At 37.2% G+C, this 14,959-nt stretch overlaps 2 non-coding genes across 2 annotated transcripts; both read left to right on the top strand.

Moving 5' to 3' along the window:
* Positions 1–300: 300 nt before the first annotated feature.
* On the top strand, positions 301–385 carry LOC127077627 (small nucleolar RNA snoR14). Its single transcript, XR_007787417.1, has one exon. It is a non-coding gene; the product is annotated as a small nucleolar RNA snoR14 (small nucleolar RNA).
* Positions 386–497: 112 nt separating this feature from the next.
* Positions 498–591, top strand: LOC127077613 (small nucleolar RNA Z101). Its single transcript, XR_007787404.1, has one exon. It is a non-coding gene; the product is annotated as a small nucleolar RNA Z101 (small nucleolar RNA).
* Positions 592–14,959: the final 14,368 nt, after the last annotated feature.

Here is a 14,959-nt window from a genome sequence, read left to right as displayed (position 1 = left end):
TCTCGAATTAACACCAACATTTCAGCAGTTTTTTCAGGCAATTTATTTTTCAATACAGTAATTTCTTTATATCAATCTGATCTATGATGAAAAAAGCGGTCCCGGAGCGAGTCATTCTTTGGCTCGTCGATGATGGTGTAATCCTATAAGAAATAACATTCAATTTTAAAAAATCTTTTTCTTAATGAAAACTATTTGCATGCATACATATTTTGATTTTATGGTTTTGTTTGAGTTGAAAAATTGTTGAAATTGAGTTGATGGTTGTTAGTTGAATTATAATATAGAGGGAAAAGAAAAGCGAAGTGATGATAGAAATTCATTTGTCTGTCAATCCGCTGATAATCTTTGATGTTATTTATGAATCCCGACAGGTTCTGATCGCTTTTATGTTTCCCTCTCTTGCTTCATTTTTTTTATTTCTACGGTTATCTCGTTTTGTTGATTAACTTTATCAATAGTTAAGTTACGGTTTTGGATTTTTCCTCATGTTTAAGAACGGGCACGTGATGAATCTGAAATTGTGTAAATGGGTAATTTGCATCTGAATTTCATTGATGTTAATATCACCTTGGAGAACTGATGCCCAAAATTCTGTGCATTCTTATTTTTTCATGTTATCATTTTGAGATTTGAGTTTCTTTTTTACATATCCAATCATCATGAACGAATTGGTCATTTCTACATGTAACACATTATTAATCAAACAAATTAATGTTATTTTCAATTATAAATTTGATTTGTGATAGAATTATTGTCCGTTCATTGTTTTGATTTATTGTTGTCCAATCCATTAAAATTTAAGAATGTGTGAGCCATTTGTGAATGATACTAGTATATGTCACCAATGTCGAGGAGAAAAGATTAGCTTGTTGAAGTAAATTTGTTTATTTTCAGATGTCGTGTAGTGTGTATAGTTTTGATCTAAAACTGTGACCTACCTCTATCATGTGTACTGGTTTTGCATCATTGTCGTGTATGGTTCTTCTTTCTTCGTGTGCATAGCATTGAACTGCAATCTATCTTTGCTAGTGTTTTGATCTTTGAACAACGATGCATAACTTGTTTTCTCTCTGCGTTGGATTGAGCTGGGTTCAAGTTCGACATATCTTAGGTTTCACACCCTTTGTTTTTGAATGACTCGTTACTGATAGGGTGGTATGGTAGAAAGGTGTGCCATAATTGCCTTTGCTTTCTGTTCTTTTTAAAATAAAAATCTTCACAATTCCAGGTGTGAGTGATAACAGCCTTTGGACAACATTGAAATATTTATCGAAAGATTGTTGTAGTTTTAGTATTCCACTTCCTCGGAATGGATTCTCCAATTAGATTTTCTAGATTTTAGGCTCTATTTTTTGTGTTGTTCTTGGTCATGTGTTGTACATCCTAGATGGTGGCTAGTTTTTTGCCTTTATAGTTTGTTTCTCCAACATCTGTAGAAGCAAGCTTCAATCCAAGAAGTATTTTGATGAAGACAACTTGCATCAATGCAAAAAGAGAAGAGCTTCAAAGTTATCTCAAGCATCAAGTATCCAAAGCCGCATATGCATTTTTGATCAAGCTTCATTTTCAAGACAACCATTGGCAAGATTGTTGATTCACTTCTTAGGTATATCTAATTCATTCTTAGATTAGTATAAGTGTTCAACAATTATGATTTGCATTTGCATCTTTTAAAATAACTTTTTGTTAACACCTTGAAATGCAAGACACATTTATTTTTAAGTGTTTTTCTGCATTTCAACAGTGTTAACCGGTTAATCATATGGGTTAACCGGTTAACAGCCCAGATTTTCAAATTCTCTATTAACGTTTGCATGCGTTAACCGGTTAACCCATATGGTTAACCGGTTAACACTGTTCGTTACAGCAAAAATGGCTTTGAAAAATTATATTTTTTCATCAATGTTCATGAGGGAAATGATACCTCTTTGAAAAGGTATTTTTGGCAATATAAATTATTGAATTTTCAAAATGAATTTTCACCTCCAAGAATTTTCATACAAACTTCAAATAAATCACTCTCTCATATTTTTCCTAAAATAATTTTTTGAAAGTGTTCTTAATAAAAAATTTTCATCTCATTCTTTTGATTGAACACTTGCATATTATCTTTTGAGTGACTTATTTATCTAAGGAGAAGATCAATCAAGAGAAGATTGATATCACTACATCTTTGTTAAAATCATTCATAGAATTATTTTCTGTTTGACTTGTGATCCAGGATTGTTGGACACAAGGGTTGGTGTTTGAAGAGGATTGTTCTTCATACACTTGTTTGTCTATAGGTTAGATAGTAGGCATCACCGGTTGTGTGAATAGGCTGTACCATTTCTAACTATAGTGAATTCTCTTTCGTGTGAAAGGGGAGTGGATGTACCTTCGGATTGTGAAGGGAACCACTATAATTTCCGATGTCGTTTACTTTCCGCATTTTAATTTTCCGCACTTAAACAAAAATATCCAAAAACCGGAAACTAGATCGAAGAAATTTTTATCACCTAATTCACCCCCCCTCTTAGGCGCATTTACAACTTACATTTGGCATCAGAGCAAGTTATAGGTAACTTGTTCCTAGAAGATCCAGCATGGCTTCCGCAAGCACAAATCCGGTTTTCAAAGACGGTGGAAGTAGCAACAAGCCCCCACTCTTCTCCGGAGAATATTTCGACTTCTGGAAAATCAGAATGAAGGCACATCTCGAGGCCCAAGGGGAAGGTATATGGGAAGCAGTTGAAGAAGGTCCACACAAACCGGTGAATGGAGTTGGTACCCCAAAGTTGAAAAACACTTATGACGAAGATGATAAGAAAAGAATTCTGAATGAAAAGAAGGCAATCAACATACTCCAAAGCGCTCTCAGTATGGACGAATTCTTCCGTATATCTCAATGTAAATCGGCAAAGGAGATTTGGGACACCTTGGTTGAAACACATGAAGGAACCACCGAAGTAAAGAGATCAAGACTAAACACCCTAAGCCAAGAATATGAGATGTTCCGCATGCAGCCCGGTGAATCTATAGTTGCCTTACAAAAGAGATTCGTCCATCTAACAAATCACTTGATCGCTCTGGGTAAAACTTTCACTAATGATGATCTCAACCTGAAAGTCCTAAGATCTTTGACAAGAGAATGGCAACCGAAAGTGACTGCTATTTCGGAAAAGAATAGTCTCTCAACGATGACCTCCGCGTCTCTATTTGGAAAACTTCAAGAACACGAATTGGAACTTGGAAGGCTCGAGAAGCACGAAAGTCAAGAAAAGAAGTCCAAGGGAATTGCCTTGAAGGTTGATTCAAAAAGGGACAAAGATGATGAGACGTCCGAAGATGAGAACTTTATGCTTCTTGTAAAGAAGCTTGGTAAGTTTTTTAATAAAAATAAAAATTCCTCTTATCCTAAAAAGAATAACCATTTCAGGAAAAAGGAAGCATCCACATCAATGCAAGACGTTACGTGTTATGAATGTGGACAGCAAGGTCACATAAAGCCGGACTGCCCAAAACTTGCAAAGAAAGGAGGATTCAAAGGCAAGAAGGAATTCAAAAACAAAAAGGCTTACGTCGCTTGGGATGATAATGAGATCAGTTCATCTTCGGAATCGGAAAGCGATGAATGTGCGAACATGGCTCTTATGGCTTCACATCACTCCGATGAAGAAATCGATGAGGTTAGTAGCAATTTTTCAGTTTATGACAATGACGCACAAGATGTTATAAATGAACTCTTAAAAGAATGCAAGACATTGTATAAAAGTATTTCATCCCAAAAGAAACAAATTTCATCCTTAGAAGAAAAAAATACTGCTTTGGAAAATTATATTGAAAGTGGAAAACAAAAGTTGATGGATGAAAAACAAAGTCTTGCATGTAAGAATTGTGAATCTTTATCTTTTCAAATTGTTCAACTTAAAAGAGTTTTAGAAAGATATGAAAAAGGTCAAATTGGGTTGGAAGAAATTCTTAAACACCAAAGGTATTCTAATGACAAAAGTGGATTAGGATATTCTAAGTTTTCTAAACCAAGCACAAATAAGACCATTTTTGTTAAAGCAAGTGAACAAGTTGCAAAAGAGAAAGTAAACAATTCTAAAATTATGCATCAAAGTCATAAAAAGAAAATGATTGCTAAAAAGAAGAATTATGTTCCTAGATATAGAAGTAATTTTCAACTAACTTGCTTTTATTGTGGAATCAAAGGGCACACACCTAATACTTGTTATGTGCGAAACTTTAGCGTTCCAACAGGGCATTATGTGTGGGTTAAAAAGGGTACTAACTACCAAGGACCCAAAGCAATTTGGGTACCTAACAAAACTTGATTTTGTTTTGTAGGTATGCTTGAAGACAACTTCTAATCAATGGTATCTTGATAGCGGTTGTTCAAAGCATATGACGGGCGACATCGACAAATTTTCACATCTATCTTTAAAGGCCAAAAGATATGTTACATACGGTGATGACACCAAAGGGAAAATCCTTGGAGTAGGAACCATTGGAGCACCTCCTGCTACCATCATCGAAGATGTCCTTTATGTTGAAGGCCTAAAGCACAATTTACTAAGTATAAGTCAATTGTGTGACAAAGGGTTCCGAATCAATTTCACAAAAGATGAATGTGTGATAGAACATGAAGTCACCCATGACATCTTGCTAAAAGGTAAAAGGATTAATAATATTTTTATGACGTCTTTTGATGATTCTTCCTTGAAGGTAAAATGCCTAATGACGAACAACAACGAGGCTTGGCTATGGCATAAAAGATTCGCTCATATACACATGGAGCACATGAACAAATTAATAAAGCATGATCTTGTCATTGGTCTTCCAAAGATTAAGTTCATCAAGGATAAGATGTGTGACGCATGCCAAAAGGGAAAGCAAACCAAGACGACTTTCAAATCCAAGAATGTTGTGTCTTCGTCAAGGCCACTTCAACTCTTGCACATGGATCTCTTCGGTCCATCAAGAACAAAAAGTTTCGGAGGTAATGTTTACGGTTTGGTAATTGTTGATGATTTCTCTAGATATACGTGGACTTTGTTTCTTGTGCAGAAAAGCGATGCTTTCAAGGCTTTCAAAAGATATGCAAAACAAATTCAGAATGAGAAGTCTCTCTCAATAATCTCCATTAGAAGTGACCACGGGGGAGAATTTCAAAATACATTTTTTGAAGAATTCTGCGAAAAGCACGGAATTTCCCACAACTTCTCCGCACCACGAACACCACAACAAAACGGTGTCGTAGAGAGAAAGAACAGATCCTTGGTGGAACTCGCAAGAACGATGCTCAGCGACTCCAACCTTCCTAAATATTTTTGGGCGGACGCAGTTAGCACAGCATGCTTTGTTAGCAAACCGTGTCAACATTCGGCCGATTCTCAAAAAGACTCCGTATGAGCTTTTCAAAGGAAGGAAGCCCAATATATCTTTCTTTCACATCTTTGGGTGCAAATGTTTTGTCCTCAACAATGGAAAGGACAATCTTGGTAAGTTTGATGAGAAATCCGACGAAGGTATCTTCCTTGGCTACTCCCTTTCTAGTAAGGCTTTTAGAATTTTCAATAAAAGAACTCTTACTATTGAAGAATCAACGCATGTATGTTTTGATGAAACTAACCCCTCGAAAGAGGATAACCTTGTTGTTGATGATGATGATGATATAATAGATGTATCACAAAAGGAACTTTCAAATGCTCAATCAATTCCACAAGGAGATGGCTCACCAATCATTGAAGAACATCATGATCTACCAAAAGAATGGAAGACTCATAGAGATCACCCCATTGATAAAGTTATTGGTGATATTAGCCAAGGCGTTGCAACACGACTAAATCTCAAAGATGCTTGTCTCAACATGGCTTTTGTGTCTCAAATAGAACCAACCAAAGTCGATGAAGCCTTAGGCGACGATCAATGGATAGTGGCAATGCAAGAAGAACTCAACCAATTCGAAAGAAATCAAGTTTGGAGTCTTGTACCAAGACCGGACAACAAGCACATCATTGGAACAAGATGGGTCTTCAAGAACAAACTTGATGAGAATGGGATCATAGTTCGTAACAAAGCAAGATTGGTCGCACAAGGATACAACCAACAAGAAGGAATTGATTTTGATGAGACGTTCGCTCCGGTAGCAAGGTTAGAAGCAATTCGATTATTACTTGCTTTTGCTTGTTCTATGAACTTTCAATTGTTTCAGATGGATGTCAAAAGCGCTTTCCTAAATGGCTATATCAATGAAGAAGTCTACGTCAAACAACCTCCGGGTTTTGAAGACTTCAAGAACCCTTCACATGTCTACAAGTTGAAGAAAGCACTATATGGTTTAAAGCAAGCACCGAGAGCGTGGTATGACCGCCTCAGCAACTTTCTTTGTGAAAAGGGTTTTGTAAAAGGAAAGGTTGACAAGACTTTGTTCATAAAGAAAATCAAGGGTAACACCTTATTGGCTCAAGTCTATGTCGACGACATCATCTTCGGTTCAACAAATAAAGATCTTTGCGAAGAATTTTCAACCATGATGCAAGGAGAATTCGAGATGTCCATGATGGGAAAATTGAACTATTTTCTTGGACTACAAATCAAGCAAACCAAGGATGGCATCTTCATCAACCAATCCAAGTATTGCAAGGAATTATTGAAAAGATTTGATATGGATAGTTGCAAAGTGATGTCCACTCCTATGGGATCCGGAACGTACGTCGATCAAGATGAATCCGGAATGTCAATAGATATTACAAAATATCGAGGTATGATTGGTTCATTACTATATTTGACGGCAAGCCGTCCCGACATTATGTTTAGTGTATGTTTGTGTGCACGCTTTCAAGCAAACCCGAAGGAATCGCATCTCACCGCCGTGAAGAGGATTATGAAATATCTCAAAGGATCAACGAACGTCGGACTATGGTATCCAAAAGGTAGTACATGTTCCTTGATTGGTTATTCTGATGCTGACTATGCAGGCTGTAAGACCGATAGAAAAAGCACAAGTGGTACCTGTCACATTCTCGGGAATGCACTAGTGTCGTGGGCATGCAAGAAGCAAGCATGTGTCGCACTTAGCACGGCCGAAGCAGAGTACATTGCAGCAGGCAGTTGTTGTGCACAAATTTTATGGCTCAAGCAACAACTTCTGGATTTTGGTATAGACCTCGGCTGCATTCCTCTTCGATGCGATAACACAAGTGCCATCAACATCACAAAGAACCCGGTCATGCATTCAAGGACGAAGCACATAGATATCCGACATCATTTCCTCCGAGATCACGTGCTTAACGGAGATGTAGATGTTACGTTCGTGGATACACATAACCAACTCGCTGACATATTCACAAAACCATTGGCTAAAGAGCAATTCTTTAAAATTCGGCGAGAACTCGGTATTCTCAATGAAGGTGACATCTAACCTTGTCTTCAAATTACTTGTTATGTGGTATAGTTGCTAAAAATGTGTTTACTTTCAATTTTTATGTTATGCATGCTAGCACCTCTTTTTCGCCGTTTTCCCGTTTTTCTCACTTTCGCATGTCCAAATTTTATCCGTTTTAAAATATTTTTTATATCGAAAGTTGCGTCTTGATAAGTGCTAATATTTTGTGCAAAATTTTTTGTAAATATCTTTTCACGAATTTTCATAACGGAGCTGCTGTTTTTTTCTATTTTTTGAAAAATTTAGTCCGTTAACCGGTTAACGGTATAGGTTAACCGGTTAACGCCTCCCAACAGCAACTCTGTTTTTCGTTTTAAAACAGAACGTGTTAATTAAATGTTTTATTTTTTTTGTGGGTTTATGTTCATTGCATGTGCTTTGTTCTTTCACCTACCCCTCATAACTCTCTCCATCCTCATTACTCTCCATAAACCATTTAACTTTCATAACTCTCAAACCCCTTTTCCCAAAATCCATCTCTAAACCCTAGAATCTTCATCTTCTTCATGGCTCCACCAAGAATGGGAAAGGCTCCTGTCTCATCTTCAAGCAGTGAAGAGGAAGAGTTGAAAATGGAAACTGCCAAGAAAAGGAGAATGAACTTCAAGGTCAGGGTTCGACATCTGCTTAAGGGTAAGTATGTGAATCTAAAATCCTTCACTACTTTCTCTTTCCCTGAGTTGTTGAAGTTTCAAGGATTGCATGAGTTCATCACTGACGATGGGAAAATTTACACTGACTTGGTAAAATCCTTTCTGAATCATTTTACCTTAAATCTAAATACTGATGAACAACACATGCTGTATGCAACTGTTAGAAACTGTGAAATTGTTACCGACCTTGGGACGTTGGCTGCGTCTCTTAAGATTCCATATTCAGGTTTTTTCCTACGAAAAGGTGTTAATCATGAGGAAGGAAAATGGGCTCAGTATGATAAGATGGAATACTACTACTCTATCTGCAGATTTCCCCGGGAGGTGGTTGTGTCGGGACAGCGCACGTCTCGCATCCTTTGCTATGCTAAAAATCTGTCGGTTGACGATCGCATGCTGCACTATGTTATCTGCCATGTTCTGCTGCCCAAGGATTCCAACCTGTCTCAAATTAATGATTTGGAAATGCAAGTTCTGTTTGCAGTGAAGAACAAGATCCGAGTTAATTGGCTGCCCACTATGTTATATCATCTGCGACAGCAACTCTCTCTCAAGACAAGGCTGCCATACGGTCGCCTTATTTCAAGGATTTTGGAACTCACAGATATGGAAATCGGGCGAGAACCTTTTTTGGCTATGACCACTACCGCAAATGAAATCAATGGTGTTACCATCATGAAAAATACTGGAATTGTTCAAAGCAACGACGGCTCCTACAAATATGATGATGGCTCCTCCTCTTCAAACTTCCCTATTCCGGAAGGTGGCATCTCCAATGAGTTTCTCTATACTACCATGATGAATCACCACCGTGAGACCACCCGTGCTATCAAGAGTCTTCGGAACCTAGTGTTGAGTTCCCGCAACCTTCCCGTAGAAGATGATGAAGGTGCTGACGGTAGTGAAGCGGATGGTGAGGAGGATGAGGCCGGTTCGGAAGAAGAATAAAGCACTATGTTTCTTTCTTGTTTATGTTTTCTGTTATATGTTGTTCTAGTGTTTTTATTGTTGTTAAACTATGTTTATGCTTGTCATGTCTACCAAACACTTAACTTTTAATCCTGTTTATTCTGTCATATGTTGTGATTCAATGCTTTTCTGATAATCGCATAATGTCTGTTTACTTGTATGCTTTTCCTTTTACTTAAAGTCTCTTCCTTTTTGCTAATGACAAAGGGGGAGAAGACGTGTTTTCTCTAATGATTTTCTATGCAGAATTGTTGTATGCCTATCATTTAGGGGGAGTTCCTAAATTTAGGGGGAGAAATCATCTTAGAGAAACTTATCCTTCTGCATCTATCGCAAAGTGGTTGTCATCATCAAAAAGGGGGAGATTGTAGAAGCAAGCTTCAATCCAAGAAGTATTTTGATGAAGACAACTTGCATCAATGCAAAAAGAGAAGAGCTTCAAAGTTATCTCAAGCATCAAGTATCCAAAGTCGCATATGCATTTTTGATCAAGCTTCATTTTCAAGACAACCATTGGCAAGATTATTGATTCACTTCTTAGGTATATCTAACTCACTCTTAGATTAGTATACAAGTGTTCAACAATTATGATTTGCATTTGCATCTTTTAAAATAACTTTTTGTTAACACCTTGAAATGCAAGACACATTTATTTTTAAGTGTTTTTCTGCATTTCAACAGTGTTAACCGGTTAACCATATGGGTTAACCGGTTAACAACCCAGATTTTCAAATTCTCTGTTAACGTTTGCATGCGTTAACCGGTTAACCCATATGGTTAACCGGTTAACACTGTTCGTTACAGCAAAAATGGCTTTGAAAAATTATATATTTTCATCAATGTTCATGAGGGAAATGATACCTCTTTGAAAAGGTATTTTTGGCAATATAAATTATTGAATTTTCAAAATGAATTTTCACCTCCAAGAATTTTCATACAAACTTCAAATAAATCACTCTCTCATATTTTTCCTAAAATAATTTTTTGAAAGTGTTCTTAATAAAAAATTTTCATCTCATTCTTTTGATTGAACACTTGCATATTATCTTTTGAGTGACTTATTTATCTAAGGAGAAGATCAATCAAGAGAAGATTGATATCACTACATCTTTGTTAAAATCATTCATAGAATTATTTTCTGTTTGACTTGTGATCCAGGATTGTTGGACACAAGGGTTGGTGTTTGAAGAGGATTGTTCTTCATACACTTGTTTGTCTATAGGTTAGATAGTAGGCATCACCGGTTGTGTGAATAGGCTGTACCATTTCTAACTATAGTGAATTTTCTTTCGTGTGAAAGGGGAGTGGATGTACCTTCGGATTGTGAAGGGAACCACTATAATTTCCGGTGTCGTTTACTTTCCGCATTTTAATTTTCCGCACTTAAACAAAAATATCCAAAAACCGGAAACTAGATCGAAGAAATTTTTATCACCTAATTCACCCCCCCTCTTAGGCGCATTTACAACTTACAACATCCTCTATTTTCTTTGTTCTTAATCATGTAGTATTTTGTCTTTAAAGTTTGTTCCTTTAACATTGACTTGTCTCAGCACAAGGTCCTTGGGTTTGTAAGGTGGTGGTGTTTCTGTTCTCATCCATCCATAAGATCTACTTCTTTGATTCTCTTGGCATTATCTTCTCTGGATAAAGTGTGTGTTGTCCTCTAGGTTAACTCTTTTACTTTGACAATGGTGATGACTTTGGTCTCTTAGGTTAATTAAAGGAAACTTCATCGGTAGTCAAAATGGGTGTTTTTTGGTATGCATAGATGACATGTGGAATATCATCTTTGTAATTTCCTGTTTTGATTCAAGGTCCCTCTTAGATATACATGATTTGTCGCCTCAGCTTGCACGTTCTTATTAAAGAATTTCAATATGTTTTTGATATTTACTAGTGCTTTTGATTTAATCCATTTGGTAAAAGAGTCTGTTTTAACGACCAAGGACATGAGATATCCTTATCCTTGCCCCATAGGGAATGTGCCAAGAATATCTATTTGTTTATGTGAAAAAGGCTTGGATGATGTCAACTGAGATATCCTTATCCTTGCGCAACAGGGAATGCGCCAAGAATATCTATCTGTTTATGTGAAAAAGGCTCGGATGATGTCAATGATGTCAACACGTGAAGTTCAGACAGAGAAGCGTTGTGAATGTTTTCATGTTTTAAGCATTGGTCACATATTCCTTAGAGTCCAAGATTATGGTCGGTCAATAGTACCTTACTTTAAGAACTCTCTTGGCCAGGGCTTAAGCCCTAAATGTTGTTTGACTTTTCTTTAATGCACCTGGATTATAGTGTATGTGGGATCTATGATGGTTGTACATTGTTGCTTATTACTATCATCCAAAGTATTTGTTTTTTATGATGTTTTGTTTTTAGAGATGAATGAATTGTTTACCTAAAAGGATCGGGTGCTAGCCAATTTTTGATAAGATATTTATTTGTCAGGGTGTTTTGCTCTCCTTGAACATGCAATATATTTTACATTTTTAAACTTTGCTAAGATGACCTATTGTTGCAACAAAAGACGATGTCGAAGTTACCTTTATCGATACTCATAATCAACTGCCCGATACAAAAGTTCTTAATCATTCTTAATTTTGTGAAATTTCTCTTTTGAAAATTTGTATATGTCCTTTTTGCCTCTATGTAATCGGTTACTTCCATTTGGATAATCGGTTACCTTTCACATTTCTGCCTAAAAAATTCACGAATTTTCACTCTGTCTAACCGGTTACTCTTATTTGGATAATTGGTTATCCTATAATTTTTTGGCTCTAATCACATTTTTGTAATCACATTTTTCCATTTTGTGTAACCGATTACTCCACTTTGAGTAATCGATTACCCTGCACTATTTTAGTTTTCTCACGCGTTTTTCTCTTTGTGTAATCGATTACTCTACTTTGAGTAATCGATTAACACTGTTCATTCCATAAATTTATTTTATTTTAAAAGTACATGTGAGTCATTACTTTATGTGTGCTAAGTGCTTATTATTTTTTTCTTCAATTTTTCTTTAATCACTTATGCATTAAGTTCTCTCTCCAACCTTCATTCATTTTCCTTTCCAAAACCCTAACTATCTCCATTATCACCATTCATCATTCAAAGCTATTACACCACTCTGACTATCAGGTCACTATATTCCCTATCCATCAAAAATCCAAAAAATACTCTAAGTGTCTCATTCAACCCCCCCTCGATGCGGCAACACAAGTGCGATTAATATCATAAAGAATCCGGTCATGCACTCAAGGGGTAGGCTTCGACTAGACAACAAGCTTATTTATCATTGAGGATACTGAAGGAATATATGAGAAAGAATCTGAAGTGGTGTCTATGTTGAAGGCACAACCTCCTTTGATTCATTCTCGACCACAACGGTGGGAAGAGCTTTGACCTAAAGTATCTCCAGAAGAAAAGCAAGATATAAAATAGGGGATTGAGCTGAAATAATTACCAGAACATCTCAAATATGTCTTTTTAGACAATGAAGAGAAATGTCAACAATCATCAATTTAGGTTTGAGAGAGATTCAAGAAGAAGAGCTAATCAAAGTACTCAAGAAACACAAGGGTGCTATTGGTTGGGCGATGGAAGATTTGAAAGGAATCAGCCCCACACTGTGTATGCACAAGATATTGATGGAGGATGACCAGAAACTAGTTGTTCAACCTCAACGGAGACTTAACCTAGCTATGAAAGAAGTCATTCGCAAGGAGGTTGTTAAACTTTTAGATGCGGGATTGATTTACCCAATATCTGATAGATCAAGAGAAAACGGCGTTCACATGTCCGTATGGAATCGTTGCTTATAGAAGAATGCCGTTTGGATTGTGTAATGCACCAGCAACATTTCAGAGGTGCATGACATCAATATTTGCCGATATGCTTGAGAAACACATGGAGGTATTTATGGATGATTTTTCTATATTCGGATCTTCTTTTGAAAATTGTCTGTATAATCTGTCACTTGTGCTGGAAAGATGTCAACAAACCAATCTGATCCTGAATTGGGAGAAATGTCATTTGATGGTGAGAGAAGGGATAATGCTAGGCCATAAAATCTCCCATAAAGGAATTGAAGTTGACAAGGCAAAAGTAGAGGTGATAGCCAATCTCCCTCCTCCAGTTAATGAGAAAGGTATACAGAGTTTCTTGGGACATGCGGTATTCTATCGTAGGTTCATCAAAGATTTCTCCAAGATCGCCAAACCATTAACTAGTCTGCTTGTGAAGGATACTTCGTTTCTGTTTGACAAAAAGTGCAACGAGGCCTTCGATACTCTGAAGCATAAATTGGTGTCTGCTCCTATAGTGATCTCTCCTGACTGGTCTTTACCCTTTGAGGTCATGTGCGATGCGAGTGATATAGCAGTAAGGGCAGTCTTGGGGCAAAGAAGAGACAAATTCTTGTACGTGATCTATTATGCCAGCCATGTGTTGAATCCAGCTCAAATGAATTGTGCAACCACAGAGAAGGAGCTACTGGTTGTGGTGTATGCCTTTGACAAATTCAGGTCATACTTGTTGGGAACAAAGGTAATTGTTTATACTGACCATGCTGCTTTGAAATATCTTTTTTCTAAACAGGATTCGAAGCCAAGGCTACTCAGGTGGATTTTGCTGTTGCAAAAATTTAATCTAGAAATTCGAGACAAAAAGGGGTGTGAAAACACAGTTGCTGACCACCTATCTCGAATGTCCCCGATAGAAGAGATTGAAGAAGAACACCCAATCAAGGATGAGTTTATTGATGAACGAATCCTCGCTGTGGTGGGTGTTTCATGGTTTGCCGATTACGCAAACTATCTGGTAGGTGGCATAATTCCTGAAGACTTAGATTATAACAAAAAGAAAAAGTTTCTTCATGATTGCAGGTTCTATTTGTGGGACGAACCATTTTTGTATAAGAAATGGGTAGACGGACTGATTCGTCGATGTGTCCCGGAAGAAGAACAAAATGAAGTCTTAAAAGCTTGTCATGATTCAGATTATGGGGGACATTTTAGTGGAGATAGGACAATCACAAAAGTCCTCCAGTCGGGGTTGTACTGGCCTACTTTGTTTAAAGATGTCCACGTCATAGTGAAGGAATATGACAGATGCCAAAGGACAGGGAATATTTCTAGGAGAAATTAGATGCCTCATTCGGGAAGAATTATATTCTGGTAGCTATGGACTACGTCTCAAAATGGGTGGAAGTTGTTGCCCTCCCTACTAATGATGCGAGAGTAATGGTAATCTTTCTCAAGCAAAACATCTTCTCAAGGTTTGGTGTGCCAAGGGCACTTATCAGTGATGAAGGGACACATTTCTTAAATAAGTTCATGGAGAACTTATTGAGGAAGTATAATGTGAAGCACAAGATTGCCACTCCGTATCATCCTCAAACGAGTGAGCAAATTGAAGTATCCAATAGACAAATAAAACAGATTTTGGAAAAGGCAGTGAGTGCTTCAAGGAAAGATTGGGCGATCAAATTAGATGACGCACTATGAGCGTACAGAACCGCCTTCAAAACCCCAATCGGTATGTCTCCTTATCAACTGATTTATGGTAAGGTCTGTCATCTCCCTCTTGAATTAGAGCACAAAGCCTTTTGGGCATCCAAGTTCTTGAATTGTGATCTTGCAAAAGCCGGTGAATCCCGAATTCTTCAACTTCACGAGTTAGAAGAATTTCGTTATCAGGCCTATGAGAATGCGAAAATGTACAAGGAGCAAACAAGGAAGTGGCATGATCAGAGAATCATTAAGAAAGACTTCTGGGAAGGACAACTGATGTTGTTGTTCAATTCTATGCTCAAGTTGTTTCCTGGCAAATTGAAATCTAGATGGTCCAGGCCATTTGTTGTGTATAAGGTATCTCCCCACGGAGCGATAGAAAT

This window comes from Lathyrus oleraceus, chromosome 4 (assembly GCF_024323335.1).
Source record: "Lathyrus oleraceus cultivar Zhongwan6 chromosome 4, CAAS_Psat_ZW6_1.0, whole genome shotgun sequence".
Taxonomy (NCBI): Eukaryota; Viridiplantae; Streptophyta; class Magnoliopsida; order Fabales; family Fabaceae; genus Lathyrus; species Lathyrus oleraceus.
Note: the sequence above shows the minus strand (reverse complement) of the source record. Positions and strands in the feature narration are given on the sequence as shown.